Consider the following 20,635-nt stretch of genomic DNA (forward strand, 5'->3'; position numbering starts at 1 on the left):
GATATATTTGGGCAGCGGCTAAACCCGAGACACTACACGTGTAGTGTCTCCCACCCGCCCTCCTCCTCTAACCAAAAAAAAGAGACTGTGGTGATAAGGAGCAGCAGCCTTCAGATTTTCGGCGGGAGCAGTGGCGAGGGGTCGTTGGGAAGGTAAGTTTACCTCTTTAAAACTTTAAAAATTTACTTTGAAGAGTGACATTACAGCAAGCAGTGACCTGATTGGCTGGTAAGGAAAGTGCTCCAATTAGCAACAGCTGGGAGAAATTTAACTCTTCGTGTTGGTGAGTATTGTGATTGGTAAGTAAAATCTTTAATCCTTTCACTTATTAATTATTTGATAGTATATTTTGTAGTCAGTTAAGGTAAAGGGTAAAAATGGCAGGAGATCCCAGACCCGTGTTATGCTCCTCGTGCACAATGTGGGAGTTCAGGGACGCGGCCGATGCCCCGACTCCTTCATGTGCGGGAAGTGTGTCCAGCTGCAGCTCCTGTTAGACCACATGACGGCTCTGGAGCTGCGGATGGACTCACCTTGGAGCATCCGCGATGCTGAGGAGGTCGTGGATAGCACATTCAGTGAGTTGGTCACACTGCGGATTAGGATTGGTAAGAGAGACAAGGAATGGGTGACCAAAAGGCAGAGAAAGAGCAGGAAGGCAGTGCAGGTGTTCCTGCAGTCATCTCCCTCCAAAACAGGTATACCGTTTTGGATACTGTTGGGGGAGATGACTCACCAGGGGAAGGCAGTAGTAGCCAGGCTCATGGCACCGTGGCTGGCTCTGCTGCACAGGAGGGCAGGAAAAAGACTGGCAGGGCTATAGTCATAGGGGAGTCAATTGTAAGGGGAGTAGACAGGCGTTTCTGTGGTCGAAAACGAGACTTCCGAATGGTATGTTGCCTCCCGGGTGCTCGGGTCAGGGATGTCTCTGATTGGCTGTAGAACATTCTGAAGGGGGAGGGTGAACAGCCAGTTGTTGTGGTGCATATAGGCACCAACGATATAGGTAAAAAACGGGATGAGGTCCTACAATCAGAATTTAGGGAGTTAGGAGATAAGTTTAAAAAGTAGGACCTCAAAGGTAGTAATCTCAGGTTTGCTAGCAGTGCCACGGGACAGTCAGAGTAGAAATTCAAGAATAGTCAGAATGGATATGTGGCTTGAGAGATGGTGCAGGAGGGAGGGGTTCAGATTTTTGGGACATTGGAAGGGTTCTGGAGGCGGTGGGACCATTACAAACCGGATGGTCTACACCTGGGCAGGACTGGAACCAATGTCCTAGGGGGTGCTTTTGCTAACACTGTTGGGGAGGTTTTAAACTAATGTGGCAGGGGGATGGGAACCAGATTAGGAAGTTAGAGGTCAGTAAAGAGGCAGCAACTAAAGCCAGTAAGGTACTAGATAATAAACTCAATGTGACTAAGGGGAAGAGTCGACAGGGAAGAGAAGATGAACGCAAAGGGACAGGTGGTCTGAGGTGCATTTGTTTTAATGCGAGAAGTGTAGCAGGTAAGGCAGATGAACGGAATATGATGTTATTGGTATTACTGAGACTTGATTGAGGGAAGGGCAGGACTGGCAACTGAATATCCCAGGGTATAGATGCTTCAGAAGGGATAGAGAGGGAGGTAGAAGGGGTGGAGGAGTAGCATTACTAGTAAGAGATGATATCACAGCTGTGATTAAGGAGGGCATGATGGAGGATTTGAGCACTGAGGCAATATGGGTGGAGCTGAGAAATAGGAAGGGTGCAGTAACATTGTTGGGACTTTACTACAGGCCTCCCAAAAGCGAGCATGAAGTAGAGGTACAAATATGCAGACAGGTTATAGAAAAATGTAGGAGCAATAGGGTGGTTGTGATGGGAGATTTTAACTACCCCAACATTGAATGGGATTTGTGTAGTGTTGGAAGCGTGGATGGAGCAGAGTTTGTAAGGAGCATCCAGGAGAGTTTTTTAGAGCAGTATGTAAATAGTCCAACTCGGGAAGGGGCCATACTGGACCTGGTATTGGGGAATGATCCCGGCCAGGTGGTTGAAGTTTCAGTCGGTGGTTACTTTGGTAATAGCGATCACAATTCCGTAAGTTTTAGAATACTCATGGACAAGGACGAGAGTGGTCCTAAAGAAAGAGTGCTAAATTGGGGAAAGGCAGAGTATAACAAAATTCGGCAGGATCTAGGGAATGTGGATTGGGAGCAGCTGTTTAAGGGTAAATCCACATTTGAAATGCGGGAGTCTTTTAAGGAAAGGTTGATTAGAGTGCAGGACAGACATGTTCCTGTGAAAATGAGAGATAGAAATGGCAAGATTAGGGAACCATGGATGACGGGTGGAATTGTGAGACTAGCTAAAATGAAAAAGGAAGCATACATAAGATCGAGGCAACTCAAAACTGATGAAGCTTTGGAGGAATATCGGGAAAGTAGGACGAATCTCAAACGCGCAATAAAGAGGGCTAAAAGGGGTCATGAAATATCTTTGGCTAACAGGGTTAAGGAAAATCCCAAAGCCTTTTATTCGTATATAAGGAGCAAGAGGGTAACTAGAGAAAGGATTGGCCCACTCAAAGACAAAAGAGGGAATTTATGCGTGGAGTCAGAGGAAATGGGTGAGATTCTTAATGAGTACTTTGCATCGGTATTCACCAAGGAGAGGGACAGGATGGATGTTGAGGCTAGGGATGGATGTTTAAATACTCCAGGTCAAGTTGTTGTATGGAAGGGGGAAGTTTTGGGTATTCTAAAAGACATTAAGGTGGACAAGACCCCAGGACCGGATGGGATCTATCCCAGGTTACTGAGGGAAGCGAGAGTCTAAATAGCTGGGGCCTTAACAGATATCTTTGCAGCATCCTTGAGCACGGGTGAGGTCCCGGAGGACTGGAGAATTGCTAATGTTGTCCCTTTGTTTAAGAAGGGTAGCAGGGATAATCCAGGGAATTATAGACCTGTGAGCTTGACATCAGTGGTAGGCAAACTGTTGGAGAAGATACTGAGGGATAAGATCTATTCACATCTAGAAGAAGATAGACTTATCAGTGATAGGCAACATGGTTTTGTGCAGGGAAGGTCATGTCTTACAAACCTAATAGAATTATTTGAGGAAGTGACAAAGTTAATTGATGAGGGAAGCGCTGTAGATGTCATATACAGGGGGCGGAATTCTCCGCTCCCCACGTGGCGTGGGAGAATCGCGGGAGGGCCTCCCGACATTTTTTACGCCCCCCTGGCGACCCCAGTGATTCTCTTCTCCCCCCCCCCCCCCCCCCTCACTCGGAAAAATTCTCCGAGCCCGATGGGCCGAGCGGCCGGCCCTTCACGCCCGTTTCACCATGGCAGCAACCACACCTGGTCACTGCATTCGTGAAACGGGCACCAGATGCCCGTTTGGGGCATCTAGGGGCCCGATTTGGACGGGAGCACCGCAACTGTGCTCCGGAGGGGACAGGCCCGCGATCGATGCCCACCGATCGTCGGGCCAGCATCCAAAACAGACGCACTCTTTCCCCTCCGCTGTCTGCGCGATGAAGTCATCCGCGCATGCGCGGATTGGAACCGGCAATCTGCGCATGCGCGGGTGACCTCACAAATGCGCTGTTTTGCGCGTCATTTCCAGCGCGATGAGGTCGCGGCCGGGAAAGACGGAGGCTCGCTCCTAGCCCCCCGGGTCGGGGTGAATTAGGTGCGGGGAGCGGGCACCGAGGCCGTCGTGAACCTCGGCTGATTTCACGACGTCCATCCCAATTTTTATCGGGAGCGGAGAATACCGCCTGTGGACTTTAGTAAGGCGTTTGATAAAGTTTCCCATGGCAGGTTGATGGAAAAAGTGAAGTCTTATGGGGTTCAGGGTGTACTAGCTAGATGGATAAAGAACTGGCTGGGCAACAGGAGACAGAGAGTAGTGGTGGAAGGGAGCGTCTCAAAATGGAGAAGGGTGACTAGTGGTGTTCCACAGGGATCCGTGCTCGGACCACTGTTGTTTGTGATCTACATAAATGACCTGGAGGAAGGTATAGGTGGTCTGATTAGCAAGTTTGCAGATGATACTAAGATTGGTGGAGTTGCAGATAGCGAGGAGGACTGTCAGAGAATACAACAAAATATCGATAGATTGGAAAGTTGGGCAGAGAAATGGCAGATGGATCGACCCGGCACTTGACCAGGTCTGACTCGATGTCCTGGTATTCCTGGATCCTGTGCCCTTCCCTTTTGCAAGGCGGAATGTGTCTTGCCCAATTCAGGATTCACTCCTTATCTTGGAACCGGTGGAGCTTGGCGATGATGGCCCGCTATCGTTCTCCTGATTTTGGCCTCAGCTGAAGCTGGGGGCTTGGAGAAGCTTTCAGCTACAACCAGCTTACCCAGCATTAGTGCCACAGATTCCATGGGATTTCTGCCCTCGGTGCCCTCCGCCAGGGCCACAATTCGGAGATTCTGACTTTGTCCTCCACCTTCCTCTTGAGCGCTCCTTGGGTCACCATCAGCTTTGCCACCTCTGCTTCCAATGAGGTGATTCCGGTGCCTTGGTCGGTAGCTGCCTTCTCAAACACTCGCACCGTCGCCACCTGCGTCTCCAGTCGCTGTTCCATCCTGTCCAGCGCCTCCTTGAAGGGAGCCGTGGCATTTGCAGCCGTCAACTTCACCAACACCATAATTTCTTTCTTTATGGCGTCACTTTGTTTAAGGTGCTTCTGAGTTCGGAGCTCCATCCATTGACCTATTGGCACGTAGGCCGCCGTTGGTGTCGACGACCCGGCTCGATCAGCCATGTCCTGTTCCACCTCGCTCCTCATGTCCGCCGCCTCTATCTTTCTTTTCTGGCTCCTGTGTGTTTTACCCTCCTTTCGGCCCTTTGGTTGGTTTGAGGGATATTTCTGTTTCTGTGGTGATTTCGGAGGAGGGTGAGGGGATGATTTAGCTGGTTTAGCAGCCAATTTTTGGGCTAAATGTACTTAATTCCAAGTTTCCAACAGGAAAGCCACCTTTCCTGTGTCTGCTCAGCACATCCCCACCACCGGTAGTCCCAGTTTCCTCTTAATGGGTTGTTCAACAGAGGCCCTGAAGCTCTGGATACAACTCACACCAGCACTGTTTTGTCCTGCCGTGGTCTTTCCTGGGCAGCTCTCTCCAGCAGCTTCAGTTGTTAGATCCTGGCCTGTTTGTGTCACTGACCCTCTCTTTCTTATTACAAAATGACCCATCTTCAGCTCTTCACAGTTGTGTTGCTGGATTGTTAGCAGCTGCAAAATGGAGGAATATCTTCTCCGTGCCAACAGCAAGAACCTATAAGGTGTGTGACATCAGTGTATGTATCAGGCATGTGACCTGCTCTCTGCCGCTGCTTCTGGCAGAAAGACTTCATTGTTCGTATTAAAGGCCGGTCGTGGCCACCATTCTCAACTTAAAAGCTGGTTCCGGCCGTTAGGTGCTTCTCCCGCGATCGGGAACAACCCAACCGTTCATTCCACAACCTGCCCATGACCCACCCACGGGTCGCCAGTTTGAAAAACCCTGAGCTACGAGGTCTCCTGCACAATAAACAGAAATCCATGCATGAAGGACATGTAAGTGTACAACACAGTGATGAACAATAATGAAATAACGGTAAAGTAATCGGGTTGGCTAAGATGAGGTTTCACCTTACTCGAGGGTAAACTAATCAATCACAGACTTAAGAAGGGTGAAAGAAGAAGAGTCCTGTGATCCTTAACACACAACCAAGAGAGGAGGAGATAGAAGTTGGTCAACAAGAATGCAGCAGCAACAATAACAGAGCAGGAGACAGCATCCCAATCAACCGGAGAGTCTGGAGCTCGTGTTTGTAAATAGATTGTGAATATTGTCTTGCTGAACACCATTTTGTTGTGCTACCTGTATATTCTTATAGAAAATGCCTTTTCCTGGAGTGGGCACTGACTAGTTAGAACTAAAGTTCCTAAAAGTTGACTTGCCCGTACAAATGTACGATGTCACAACCTCCTGCCTGAATATACCTAATTGTTTTGTTTATGCCGGTAATTCCTCAAAGTTCAATTGCTGTAAAATTTGGGACAGTAAGCGAAAGCATTGGGAGTGAGTCAGGGTTACCGGAGAATTCATTGGGCAGAATTTTAAAAGCCCAGAGGAGGTGAATTTGAAGCTGAGGGTGAGAGTGAATTTAGAATGTTGGGTGTTTGGTGCAGCCCCAACTCCTGGTGTTTTTACTGGAGGCAGGTCAAAATTGGCAGCAACTGCCTGCCTGCCTGCCATACAAATAGAAGAGCATGCGAATCAGAAGCAGAATTAGGCCATTCAGCCCCTCAAGCTTGCTCCACCATTCAATTAAATGATTATTAATCTTATTGTAGCCTCAACCCTACATTCTGCCTACCTCCAATGACCTTTGATTCTCTTTTTAGTCAAGAGTTTATCTACCTCTTGCTTAGAAATATTCAATAATCCTACCTCCACTGCTCTATCGGAAGATAGTTTCAAAGACTCAGGACCATCTGAGAGAAAAAAAATTATTTGCGTCTCCATCTGAAAGATCTCTTATTTTTACCTTGTATCCCCTTAGTTCTAGTCTTTCCCACAAGGGGAAACATCCTTTTAGCATCCACCCTGTCAAGTCCCCTTATTTATGTTTCAACAAGATCCCCTCCTATTCTTCTAAACTCCAATGGGTAAATGCCCAGCCTGTCCAACCTTTCTTCCCAGGATAAACACCCATCCCGAGTATTAGTTAAGTGAACCTTCTCTGAACTGTTTCTAACATATTTATGTCTCTAATGTATTTATATCCTTTCTTTAATAAGGAGACTAAGAGCGCGATTCAGCGGCCTTGTCACGCCTCAATGAGGCGGTTGAATATTCGTGATGTTGAAACATCTTGTGAGATTCAATGATTCGCAATCTGGCTCTCGTTCTTGCTGGGCGAGATCCAGGCATGTATATTTGAATGAGCCATTAAACTCACACAATTGCGCTCGCCTGGGATTCACCAGCATCGCCAGTGAGTTCTCTACCAGGGGCTGTTTGGTACTGGTTCACAAAGCCATGAACCAGTCATGATGGCACCCAGGGGGGTCTCGCCAGGGAGTTGTGGCCCCTGGGTGGTCAGGGACAGGGCAAGGTGGTACCCTGGCACTCCCATGGCACCTGGGCACTTTTGGCACTGCCACCTAGGCACCCTGCCAGTGCCATCCTGACACTGCCAGGGGTCCGGGTGGAACTGACTGGCTGGCAGGGGCACTGCTGGGTGGCAGACTAGCAATACAAAGTGCCCAGGTGCCAGTTCCAGGAACCGGGTCCGGGGGTGTGGGGTGGGTGGGGGGGGGGGGGGGGGGGGGGGGGGGGGGGGGGGGGGGGGGGGGGGGTGGGGGGGGGGGGGGGGGGGGGGGGGGGGGGAGGGGGCGGTGGTGCCTTGCCCATAAGAGGTCAGATGAGAGGGGTAGCCCCAGGATCCCGGAAGAGTTGGATGTAGTAGGGAGTGGGTTCTGAGGTCGCGGTGGGGATGCTGGTGGAGGTCAAAAGATCGGGGCTTTTTTAAAAATGATGCCGCGATCCAGGAGTAGTTATCCTGCTCAGCCCGCCAGCGCAGGAAATGAGTTGAAGAGTGGCCTTCACAGGAAATCCCTCGCCGATGCCAAACAACATCAAAGTGTCAGCGGGGTCTTTCTCAGCGCTGCAGGCAGGGGGAACCACCCCGCTAAATGCAGCGTTCAGCGGACTTTAATTTGAATCCGCTGAATCGCGCCCCCAAATTGTACAAAGTACTCCGAATGGTCTCACCAACACCAACTGTAACAAAACATCCCTACTTTTATATTCCATTCCCCTTGCAATAAATCACAACATTCTATGTGCCTTCCTAATAAATTGATTATGGACATTGAAGTACCCCAAGAGTTGGAGTATTCCAACCACAGTGGTAGCAAATTCTCAATATTAATGCTGTAAGGATGGGAGCTGTATCAGTAATTCTCAATATTAATGCTGTAAGGATGGGAGCTGTATCAGTAATTCTCAATATTAATGCTGTAAGGATGGGAGCTGTATCAGTAATTCTCAATATTAATGCTGTAAGGATGGGAGCTGTATCAGTAATTCTCAATATTAATGCTGTAAGGATGTGAGCTGTATCAGTAATTCTCAATATTAATGCTGTAAGGATGGGAGCTGTATCAGTAATTCTCAATATTAATGCTGTAAGGATGGGAGCTGTATCAGTAATTCTCAATATTAATGCTGTAAGGATGGGAGCTGTATCAGTAATTCTCAATATTAATGCTGTAAGGATGGGAGCTGTATCAGTAATTCTCAATATTAATGCTGTAAGGATGGGAGCTGTATCTGTAATTCTCAATATTAATGTTGTCAGGATGGGAGCTGTATCAGTAATTCTCAATATTAATGCTGTAAGGATGGGAGCTTTATCTGTAATTCTCAATATTAATGCTGTCAGGATGGGAGCTGTATCTGTAATTCTCAATATTAATGCTGTAAGGATGGGAGCTGTATCAGTAATTCTCAATATTAATGCTGTAAGGATGGGAGCTGTATCAGTAATTCTCAATATTAATGCTGTAAGGATGGGAGCTGTATCAGTAATTCTCAATATTAATGCTGTAAGGATGGGAGCTGTATCTGTAATTCTCAATATTAATGCTGTAAGGATGGGAGCTGTATCTGTAATTCTCAATATTAATGCTGTAAAGATGGGAGCTGTATCTGTAGCTGTATCAGTAGCTGTATCTGTATATACAGATGGGTGCTCAGTAATTTTGGATAGTTACACCTTCAAAACATCAGAGAAAGGAATGCACCAACTCCTTGTCTGTTAATATTACCAACAGCAATTTCTAGCCCAGAGCCATAATAGAGGGTTTTCACGACCGGTACAGTTACTGGGATGGACCCACCTCAATTGATATCGCTCCAGACTGTAAATGTAAACAAATGTGATTTTTTTTTTTCAAAATATATCCTGTTATGAGATGTGGACGTTCCTGGCACAGGCAGCATTTGTTGCCCATCCCTAATTGCCCTTGAACTGAGTGGCTTTCTTGGCTATTTTAGAGGGTAGTTTAGAGTCTGGAGTTACACGTGACTCACACGTGTGGGTCTGGAGTTACACGCAAGTCAGACCAGGTAAGCATGGCAGATTTGCTTTCCTAAAGGACATGAGTGAGCCAGGTACGTTTTTACAACAATCGGTGATAGTTGTCATGGACTTAAATCAGCTTTATCTTACAGTTTTATTAACTGAATTTAAATCCCACCAGCTGCCACGGTGGGATTTTAGCCCACGTCCCCAGAGCATTAGCCTGAGTTTACTGGATTACTAGTCCAGTGACATTACCACTACACCACTGTCTCTCTCTCTCTCTCGCTCTCTCACTCTCTTTCCTCCCCCCCCCCCCCCCCCCCCCCCCCCATTGCATCTTGTGCAGTCTGCAGTTCACGGTGCTGGGAAAGAGATCATGAGAAAAAGGAAAGATGCCGAGAAATAAAGAACAGGGAAAGAAGGATAAGAAATAATGAGAATAGGTAAATTCAATGTGACCATTCCTTCCAGCTCTTCTTTTTTGGTTCTGGCATGACCCAGCACCTCGAGAGTACAGTACAAGCTTGAGAATCTCACAGGTAAGATTGAGATGTTGACAGCTCTGCTTGAACAAGTTTAGAAAGCATGGACACAAGTCTGGGTTTCGTCGCTTCGAGGTATAACTCTCTGAGAAAATCAAATGTCGGCTTTAAGAAGATTGCTCACAATTCGTAGCTCCAAAACAATTCTGAACACAAAGAGCTTGCAAGAGATAACAGCCCACTATGCTCACATCATCCTGTTTGAGCTCATGGTTGAATTTCAACAGCGCACAAAAGTCTGTTGTGAAAGAAACCTCAAAAAATTATAGGACTGAAAACAAACTCTGGTAGTGTTACGTTTTTTGCAACTTACCCTATGCAGTGATCTTCAGGCGATGGTTTTATATTATTTTACTGCAAACGTGATGCAGTTCAGCCTCTTCGAGGATTAAATAAACTCTGCTGTGAAGCCAAAAGAAAAGCTTACAGTTACACAGTGCCTTTCATGACTTCAGGGCACACCAAAGTGCCTTTTATATACTAAAGAATTTTTGTAGCATGGTCATTGTTACACAGCAAGAAATGTGATCGGCAAGTTGTGCACAGCAAAGTCCCACAAGCAGCAACCTGATAAAGACCTAATAATCTGCTTCAGTGATGGTGCTCCAGGAATAAATGTTTGCCAGGACACTGAGGACAGCTCCTGAGAGTGCACCTGAGAGGACAGTTTAATCTGAGAGTTTAATATCTCATCCAAATGTATCTTTTACCTCTTTAACCTCTCCCTACTCCGTTCCGAGGTTTCCACCCGCTTCAAGAAGACGACTATCATACCGGTGCCAAAGAAGAACCAGGCAACGTGCTTCAATGACGACCACCCAGTGGCCCTGGCATCTATCATTATGAAGTGCTTCGAGAGGTTAGTCATGAGATACATCAACCGCAACCTCTCAGATTGCCTTGATTCACTGCAATTCACTTACCACCACAACCAGTCCTCAGCAGATGCTTTCTCCCTGGCCCTACACTCATCCCTGGAGAATCTCGACAACAACGGCTCCTACATCAGACTCCTATTCATTGACTGTAGCTCAACCTTCAACACCATAATCCCAGCCGAGCTCATATCCAATCTCCAAATCCTAGGACTCGGCTCCTCACTCTGCAACTGGATATTCGACTTCCTGACCCACAGACCGCAATCAGTATGAATAAACAACAGCACCTCCTCCACAATAGTTCGGAATATTGGACTCCTGCGCACTTAGCCCTGTATTATACTCCCTATACATACATGACTCTATGACAAAATATGGCTCCAACTCTATCTACAAGTCAGCTGATTACGTGACCAAAGTGGGTCGGTTCTCAAACAACGACGAGTCAGAATACATGAGGGAGAGAGAGGCTTAGTGGCATGGTGCAATGACAACAATCTCTGCTTCAATGTCAACAAAATAAAGGAGCTGGTCATCAACTTCAGGAAGCGAAGTGTCGTCCACACCCCTGTCTATCAATGGTGCCAAAGTGAAGATAGTTGACCGCTTCAAATTCCTAGATGTGCACATCACCAACAATCTGTCCTGGTCCACCCACGTCGATGCTACGACCAAGAAAGCACAACAACGCCTATTCTTCCTCAGTAAATTAAGGAAGTTTGGCATGTCCACAACAACTTTTTTTTCCAAAACTTTTTCTGAGTTACAAAGAGCGTGGACAGGGACGAACCATTAATCCAGGTCCTTGCCTGCTCCAAAAACCAATTCAAATTCAAATTGAATCCAATTCATGGTCCCCACAAGAGAGACATACCAGATCTGAGCCAAAAGGCTACTACACTTATCTTAGCCAAAAGGCTGAGAAGCGATGTCCACAACAACTCTTAATAATTTCTATAGATGTACCACAGAAAGCATCCTATGTAGCTACATCACAGCTTGGTGTGGCAACTGCTCTGCCCAAATAAGTAAGAAACTACAGAGAGTGGTGGACACAGCCCAGTCCATCACGCGAACCTGCCTCCCACACATTGACTCTGTCTGCACCTCTCACTGCCTTGGGAGGGCGGGCAGCATAATCAAAGACCCCTCCCACCCAGGTTATTCTCTCTTCCAACCTCTTCCATCGGGCAGAAGATACAAAAGTTTGAGAACACACATCAATGGATTCAAAAACAGTTTGTGCCCCGCTGTTACCAAACTCCTGAATGACCCTTTTAGTGTCTAAACTGTTCGTGTGGACTAGACTGATCTTTCTACGTATCTTCTCTACAGCTGTAGCACTATATACCGTACACTTCATCCGCTGTCTACGTTTATATATTTTCATGATTTATCCTCATATATTTATCAAAAGTTCTATGTTTTCATGTATGGAGCGATCTGCCTGGGCTGTAAGCAAAACAATACTTTTCATTGTGCCTCAGTACATGTGATAATAAATCTAAGCCTAAGTATATAGCACCAGCATGTCCTCAATACTGCCCTGATGTGTAGGCCTACATTACATGTTGATACGACCATCAATTCACTCGAGGCATGAGTAAAAGTAAACTGTGGCTTTAATCAATTTAGAACAGTGCCTGCCTGTGACTGAACCAATGCTGAGAATTGCCTGCAGGTCGACTGCTCTTTATACCTCCCTTCAAGGGGGAGGAGCCATGGGCGGAGCCCATACATGCCCCAACATGTTCCCTATGGATAATGTCATACAATGGCCCATAGGAGAAGCCCACAAGGGTAACACAGATACAAATATACAGATACAAGTGCGACAGCACAGATACAAATACACTGGTGGATTATTGGTATAATACATTCACCCCTGTTTTAAAAAATGAAGTCCGGCGGGGGTGACTGGTTCATAAGTTCAGCCGGTCCGGCGCACGGATTGTGCACTGTGATCGCCGAAGCTCTGGCGTTGTTGCTGGCCTGGGTGTCGAACTTGTCCGTGCTGGCATCGGTAGTGAGGGCGCCGGTGCGGGTACCGACGTGGACTCCGGGAGCGTCTCTTCTGGAGCTTCATTCCTGTGGATCGGTGAAGGGGGCATGGCGGGCGTGAGGGAGCGCGGGAGCCATATAGGGGCGGGGGCGCTGGTCGTGGTAGGTTGGGCGGGATATGGTGGAGGGGCGGTGGTGGTGGTGGAACCGGCGGGCGCCAGGTCCCGGAGGGAGACTGTATCCTGTCGGCCATCAGGGTGTTCGATATAAGCGTACTGGGGGTTGGAGTGTAGGAGCTGGACCCTCTCGACCAGAGGATCGGACTTATGGCTCCTGACATGCTTTCTGAGGAGGACTGGCCCAGTGTCTTCAGCCAGGACAGAAGCGAGGCCGCTGAGGTGGATCTCCCAGGGAAAACAAATAGGCGGTCATGAGGGGTCTTGTTTGTGGCCGTGCAAAGTAGGGACCTAATAGAGTGGAGCGCATCGGGGAGGACCTCCTGCCAGTGAGAAACTGGGAGATTCTTGGACTGCTGGGTCAGTAGGACGGTCTTCCAGACCGTCGCGTTCTCCCTCTCCACCTGCCCGTTTCCCCTGGGGTTATAACTGGTAGTCCTGCTCGAGGCGATGCCCTTACTGAGCAGGTACTGACGCAGTTAGTCGCTCATGAACGACGAGCCCCGGTCACTGTGCACATAATTGGGGAAACTAAATAGGGTGAAGACACTATGCAGGGCATTAATGACGGTGGACATGGTCATGTCGGGGCAAGGGATTGCAAAGGGGAAGCAGGAAAACTCATCAATAATATTGAGGAAATATGTATTGCGGTTATTGGAGGGGAGGGGCCCTCTGAAGTCGATACTGAGGCACTCAAAGGGCCAGGATGCCTTTACCAGGTGGGCCTTATCTGGTCGATAGAAGTGCGGTTTACACTCCGCACAGATCTGGCAGTCCCTGGTCATGGCTCTGACCTCCTTGGTGGAGTAGGGCAGGTTGTGGGCCTTGATATAGTGGATAAGCCGGGTGACCACCAGTGGCAGAGGTCATCGTGGATAGCCCGTAGTCGGTCGTCTTGCGCACAGGCGCATGTGCCGTGGGACAGGACATCTGGGGGCTCGTTGAGCTTCCCAGGACGATATACTATATCATAATTATAGGTGGAGAGTTCGATCCTCCACCTCAAGATCTTATCGTTCTTGATTTTGCCCTGCTGCGTATTGTCGAACATGAAGGCGACCGATCGTTGGTCGGTGACGAGAGTAAACCTCCTACCAGCGAGGTAGGGCCTCCAGTGCCGTACGGCTTCCACGATGGCTTGGGCCTCCTTCTCGACTGAGGAGTGCCGAATTTCGGAGGTGGTGATGGTGCGCAAAAAAAACGCTACCGGTCTGCCTGCTTGATTGAGGGTAGCGGCGAGAACGACCTCTGATGTGTTGCTCTCCACCTGGAAGGGGACGGACTCGTCCACCGCGCGCATTGCGCCTTTGGCGATGTCCGCCTTGATGCAGCTGAAGGCCTGGCGGGCCTCAGCCGCCAGTGGGAAGTTGATGGCCTTGATTAGTGGGCGGGCTTTGTCCGCATAGTTGGGGGACCCACTGGGCATAATATGAAAAGAACCTGAGGAACCTATTCAGGGCCTTGGGGCAGTGGGGGAGGGGAAGTTGCAGGAGGGGGCGCATACGGATAGGTTCGGGTCCTAGAACCCCGTTTTCCACGACGTAGCCGAGGATGGCTAGTCTGATTGTGCGGAAAACGCATTTCTCCTTTTTGTACGCGAGGTTTAGGGTTTGGGTGGTTTGGAGAAATCTGTGGAGGTTGGCGTCGTGGTCCTGCTGATCATGGCCACAGATGGTGACATTGCCCAAGTACGGAAATGTGGCTCGCAGCCCGTACTGGTCCACCATTCGGTCCATTGTTCTTTGGAACACAGAGACCCCATTCGTGACGCCAAAGGGGACCCGGAGGAAGTCAAAAAGGCGTCTGTCTGCCTCAAAAGCCGTGTAGTGGCGGTCCTCCGGACGGATTGGGAGCTGGTGGTATGCAGACTTCAGATCCACCTTGGAGAACACCCGGTAGTGTACGATGTGGTTTACCATGTCTGCAATTCGGGGAAGGGGGTCGCATCGAGTTGCGTGAACCGGTTTATGGTTTGGCTGTAATCTACAACCATCCGGTTCTTTTCCCAGGTCTTGACGACCACCACCTGACCTTTCCAGGGGCTATTGCTGGCCTCGATGACTCCCTCCCGCAAGAGTCGCTGAACCTCGGACCTGATAAAAGTCCTGTCCTGTATGCATACCGCCTGCTTCTGGTAGCGACTGGTTTGCAATCAGCGGTGAGGTTTGCCAAGAGTGGGGGAGGGTCGACTTTTAGGGTGCGAGGCTGCATATAGTGAGTGGGGGTAGGGGCCCTCCCGAACTTCAGGGCTAGGCTCCTGAGGTTGCATTGGAAATCTAGTCCCAATAGGAGAGGAGCGCAGAGGTCTGGGAGCATATATAATTTATAATTGGCGTACTCGGCGCCCTGTATTGCTAGGGTTGCGGTAGTGCACCCTTGGATTTGCACCGAGTGCAACCCAGAGGCGAGGGAGATGGTTTGGTGCGCCGGGAAATTTGTGAGCGAGCAGCGTCTTACCATGTCCGGTTGAATGTAGCCCTGTGTGCTCCCGGAGTCGGTGACCGTGCGGGTAGTCTGCGTGGTCGGAGGTGCTGGGGCGGCTCTGTGATGGCTGCTCTTGTTGATCGTACACGTCGAGCGGCGTAGCAGATGGCGGCCAAGATGGCAGCCCCCATTGGTCGAGCGTGGCGGGTGGTGAGGAAGATGGCGTCCAAGAGGGCGGCCACCATGGATCGAACGTGGCCGGCCGCATGGGGGAGAATGGCCAGGATGGCGGCCCCCGTGAGACGCACGTGCTGTGAGGGCTGGAAGATGGCTGCCCCCACGGATAGCACGAGACTGATGACGTGTCTGCATGGGGTGGAGTCGGCAAGCACGCTGCCACACTGCGGGGTCTGCGGGCCTGTGAGTCTGAGGATCGGGCCTGTGAGTTGGAGTTCTTGGACCTGGCCAGGTAAACTTTGGCAAAATGTCCTTTTCTCCCACAGCTACTGCAGTTCACGTTACAGGCCGGGCCGTGCTGCCGAGGGTGTTGGGACTGGTCGCAGAAATTGCAGGGTAGCCCCCCCCATGATGGGCGGGCGGCCGCGCGGCACAGGCCTGGGGTAGTCTTTGGTCGGGGGTCTATGAGGGGGTCGCGTGGTCAGCTGGGAACGCGTTAAGGCTCTGGAACGCTACTTCCAGAGAGGAGGCTAACTTTACCGTCTGATCCAGGTCCAGGGCCCCGTTTTCGAGTAGGCGCTGTCTCACATAGTTGGACTGGACTCCCGCCACGTAGATGTCTCGGATGGCGAGTTCCATATGTTGAGTGGCCGTAACGGCCTGGTAGTTGCAGCTGCATGCGAGGACTTTGAGGTCGCGTAGGTAGTCGTCTAGCAATTCCCCGGGATGGTGGCGGTGAGTGGCGAGGATGTGTCTCGCGTAAACCTTATTCACGGGCCGTACATAGAGGTGTTCGAGCATCGTGAGGGCGTCTGCGTAGGAGGAGGCCCCGTCGAGGTGAACAGAGATTCGATGGCTCACCCGTGCGTGGAGGAGGCTCAGCTTTTGTTCGTCGGTGAAGGCGTGGAGAAGGCTGCGAGATAGGCCTTGAAGCAGCGGAGCCAGTGTGAAAAATTTTATTTCGCCTCCGCGGCCTGCGGATTGAGTTCGAGTCGGTCAGGTTTGAGGGCCGATTCCATAGTTACGTTTAAGTTGATTAAATTGATGCGACCATCAATTCACTCAAGACATGAGTAGAAGTAAACCGTGGCTTTAATCAACTTGGAGCAGTGCCTGCCTGCGACTGAACCAATGCTGAGAACTGCCTGCAGGTCGACTGCTGTTTATACCTCCCTTCAAGGGGGAGGAGCCATGGGCGGAGCCCATACATGCCCCAACATGTTCCCCTATGGATAATGCCATACAATGGCCCATAGGAGAAGCCCACAAGGGCAACAGTATAGCACAGATACAAACACACAGGTGGATTATTAGTATAATACATTCACCACACATGTTCAAGTTCCTGGAGTGGGGCTTGAATCTAAGACCGTCTGACAAAGAGATAAGAGTGCGAATTCTGAGCCACAGTTGGTAAGTGCCATATCCTCCTCGCTTGAAATGCTTTATCTTACAGTTATTTTAGGATTGATAAAATCTTCCCGCACCTCTTAAAAAAATTACAATCAGTCTTTGCGCAAAAATAAAAGCATTGGAGCATTGTTCTCTGATTAATAAAAGAAAATAATTTTTAAAAACACAATGACTGAAAGATCATTAACACGGGAGTCCATGGGCGGGATTCTCTGACCCCCCCCCCGCTGGGTTGGAGATCCCCGGGGGGTGGCGCGAATCCCTCCTTGCCGCCGACTGCCGTATTCTCCGGCGCTGTTTTTCAGGTGGGGGTGGGATTCCTGCCATGCCCGTCGGGGGTCATAGGCAGCGCCACCCCCCCCCCCCCCCCCCCCCCCCCCGGGCGACTCTCAGGGCTCGATGGTCCAAGCGGCCGTCTATTTTTGGCCAGTCCCGCTAGCATGAATTACTCAACTCACGCACAGGCGAGACCTGGCAGGTGAGTATGCGTGGGCGGTCCTCGGGGGTGGGGGTGGGGGCGGGGGGTGATCCGACCCCGGGGGAGGTCCCCCACGCTGGCCTGGCCCGCAATCGGGGCCCACCGATCTGCGGGCAGGGGTGTTCCGTGGGGGCACTTCTTTCTTCCACGGTGGCCCTTGTAGGGCTCCGCCATGGCCGGCGAGGAGAAGAGAACCCCCCGCGCATGCGGCAAAATATGGCGGACGGTCTGCGCATACGTGGAATCACGCAACCGTTCCGCGCTTGCACGAGATCACGCCGGCCCTTCGGTGCATGCGTGAACTCGCGACGTCCCTTCGGTGCCGGCTGGAGTGGCGCCAACCCCTCCGCCGTCCACCTTGCCGCCGAAAGTGCGAAGAATTCCGCACTTTTGGGGGCTGTTGACGCCGGAGTGGTCGGCGCCGGTTTTCCCACCGGAGTGGGGACTTAGTCCTCAGAAGGGAGAATCCCGACCCATATTTTTGCCACAATGGAGAGGGAAAATCCCGGAACTGACAAAATTTTATAAATCCAACCTCTGAAAGTGGAATTTCCCATCATCACTGGGCGGGACTGGAGTCAGGCTGGGGTTCATGCATGGTTCAATTGTGGAGCCAGTTGCCCATTCAAATCAGCACCTGCCTCCGATTACATGGAGAAGGAAGAGGTCTGAACTTGGTAGATTCTTTGGATAGCCAGCGTCCCTTGTACCCCTTTGCATAGGATCCTGGGACACCTTTTGGAGAGGTAAGCCATCTTTTAGGATTGTTAGAATTGAACATGATTATGCACATTTTACAAATGGTCCAGCTCTTGAGGAACTGCCAAAGCTGTCCAGGAAGTGTTGAAGCTGTCTTAGCTCTCCAGGATATTAGGTGAGTTAGCATGGAGGGGGTAAGGGCAAAGGGTTGTGTGTGAGGGACATGAGTTAGCTCTAAGTTGATGTAAGGGGTAAAGGGGCATATTTAGCTTAGGGGGTATGAGGGGCCATGGGGGTGCGTAAAGAGACATAGATTGGCTTAGAGGAGGTGAGGGGTCATGTGGGGCTGGATGGGGGAATGGGTTGGCATGGATGGGGCATAGGGATGTGTGCAGAGAAGAAAGAGGGTTGAGCGGTGAGGGTTGGCGAGTTGTGTTTTGTGGTTTTTTTTAAAACACAGTGCCATAGCAGAGAGGCAAGCTTTCCATACAACCCGCCACCTCATCCTGCAGTATCTACACTCATTTTGGCATTGCCTGCACTGACTCCCATTTCAGCATGTTCCCCTTGATTTAAAATGTGAGCTATGAGCTTCATTTTTAAAGGTCGCGTTTATTGAGCTGGGAAATCTCCTGATTGCGCACCACAAAAATCTGGGCCTCAATTTCTCTTGCCACAGCTGCTACTTAAATGTTTCTAGCACATTCTGTTTTTTACTTTTTAAATTAATAACATTAGGAATTAGCATGGGTCCTTTTTACATAATTGCTTAGCCATGTAGAGTAGGTTTAGATGCAATTGGTCTACAGTAGGGCGGCACGGTAGCACAGTGGCTAGCACTGTTGCTTCACAACGCCAGGGTCCCAGGTTCGATTCCCGGCTTGGATCACGGTCTGTGCAGAGTCTGCACGTTCTCCCCGGGTCTGCGTGGGTTTCCTCCAGTTAATCCGGTTTCCTCCCACGAGTGCCGAAAGACGTGCTGTTAGGTGAATTGGACATTATAAATTCTCCCTCAGTGTACCCAAACAGGTGCCGGAGTGTGGCAACTATGAGATTTTAACAGTAACATCATTGAAGTGTTAATGTAAGCCTACTTGTGACACTAATAAAGATTATTATTGTATAGACGCAAAACAGAATAATGGATTAGCACCGTGTTTTCTTTTCCATTTAATCACATTGCCTGGTGAAAAATGGGTTGCTGATTCACTATCAGCCCATACTGCATTACTGGCATTGGCCAATTTCACTCCCAGAACATCCCGTGTTCAAGCCTGGTCTGTGTCACTGCAATTAACCCCAGAGCTCTTCGGGCTAGGGAGGGGCAAGCACAGAAATAGTTTCTGATTCTGATTGCTACAGGCTTGACTTTAATGCACCTCTTGTCTTTCCTGCTTCTCTTGATGGTTGGATAGCCTATCATTGCTCAGTATCTAGGCACAAAGATCCCTCAGATGATAGTTGTATCATCATCAGTGGTTGCAGGCTTGGCCTTAATATCACCATGCCCAAGCAAAGAATGCCCAGTAAAGTACCACTCCCCTTTCAAGAATTTGAACTATAAGGCAAGGCTCCTTTGTGATCATTATAAATGTTCAGGTAGAGGTGGAATTTGCACTGTTTATATTTTTCTTGTTATGCATATTGTTGATTTTGTTGCTGTTGAAATGCCAAAGAAAGACCTCAATAAAACGTTTATTTAAAAAAAATGTTCAGGTCAGTAATGAGTATTCTGTGTTTATGTTTGAATATGTATATGTGGTACTATCCCCTCTTTCAGAGATGAAAGCAGATATAATAACTTTTCGGGCAATTGAAACATTGCACCACTTGGAGCAGTATAATTGCGACGTTAGTTAGAGTGCGTACACTTCACGTTCTCATAAACTGAGCAAGCCTGATGCAAAAATATAATTTGCAAAAAGTATTTTTTACATATTGTAACCATCAAGTTGAAAAATGTCAGCACTGAATTGTGATTTTCATTTGGCTGGACTGGGACTGAACCTCACTCGAATAAAATGTTTACGATAAAGTCTGAACTATTTTGAGGGCGAGGTCATATTTGCTTGCTTCTGACTAAGTGCACATACTGAACTAGCCTGAAGTACTTGACACAGAGCCAAGCTTGAAGGTTTGTCTTAAGGAAAGGGAGGCAAGAGTCACCCACTGGCCAGGAGGAGGCTGAAAGATTTAAAGAAAACAGAAAATGACCTGGTTTTGGAGTGGTCTCTCCTGGGCCGCTTATGTACCAATGGGTAGTATTTGTGTGATATACCCTGCTGACCGGTATCTTTTAAGGCCCTATGTGGGCTCCTGCTTTGGAATATAGGAAGAGGAATAAACCATCTCAAGCCTGTTCCACCATTTTGTTAATCCACAGTTGACCAATATTTAACACCATTGACCCACTTTGGTTCGATCCTTTAATACTCATGCCTAACAAAATCTATTTATCTCAATTTTGAATTTTTTAATTGACTCAGCTTTAAAAGTTTTTTTGAGAGGAATGTTCCAGATTTCCAGTACTCTTTATGTGAAGAAGTGCTTTGTGCCAGCACCCCTGAATGTGGCCTCGCTCCAATTTTAATGTAATGAAAACAGAAAATTCTGGAAAAACTTAACAGGTCTGGCGGCATCTGTCGAGAGAGAAACAGTTAACGTTCTGAGTCCATATGATTCTTCAGAGCCGAAGAGGTAGAAATGAAAGGGGTTTTATACTGTTGGAGAGAGGGGGGTGGAGCTGTTGGAGCAAA

The 20,635-nt window shown here is 49.0% G+C and overlaps 1 long non-coding RNA gene across 1 annotated transcript in view; it reads right to left on the reverse strand.

The window, feature by feature from the left end:
- LOC119966061 overlaps positions 1 to 20,635 on the reverse strand; it is a 219,088-nt gene that overhangs the window by 177,904 nt on the left and 20,549 nt on the right. The window contains exon 2 of the long non-coding RNA XR_005460667.1: positions 9,944 to 10,032. This is a non-coding gene — a long non-coding RNA (uncharacterized LOC119966061). The remainder of the gene's footprint in view (positions 1 to 9,943; positions 10,033 to 20,635) is intronic.

The sequence above is a fragment of the Scyliorhinus canicula genome, chromosome 5, assembly GCF_902713615.1.
Source record: "Scyliorhinus canicula chromosome 5, sScyCan1.1, whole genome shotgun sequence".
Taxonomy (NCBI): domain Eukaryota; kingdom Metazoa; phylum Chordata; class Chondrichthyes; order Carcharhiniformes; family Scyliorhinidae; genus Scyliorhinus; species Scyliorhinus canicula.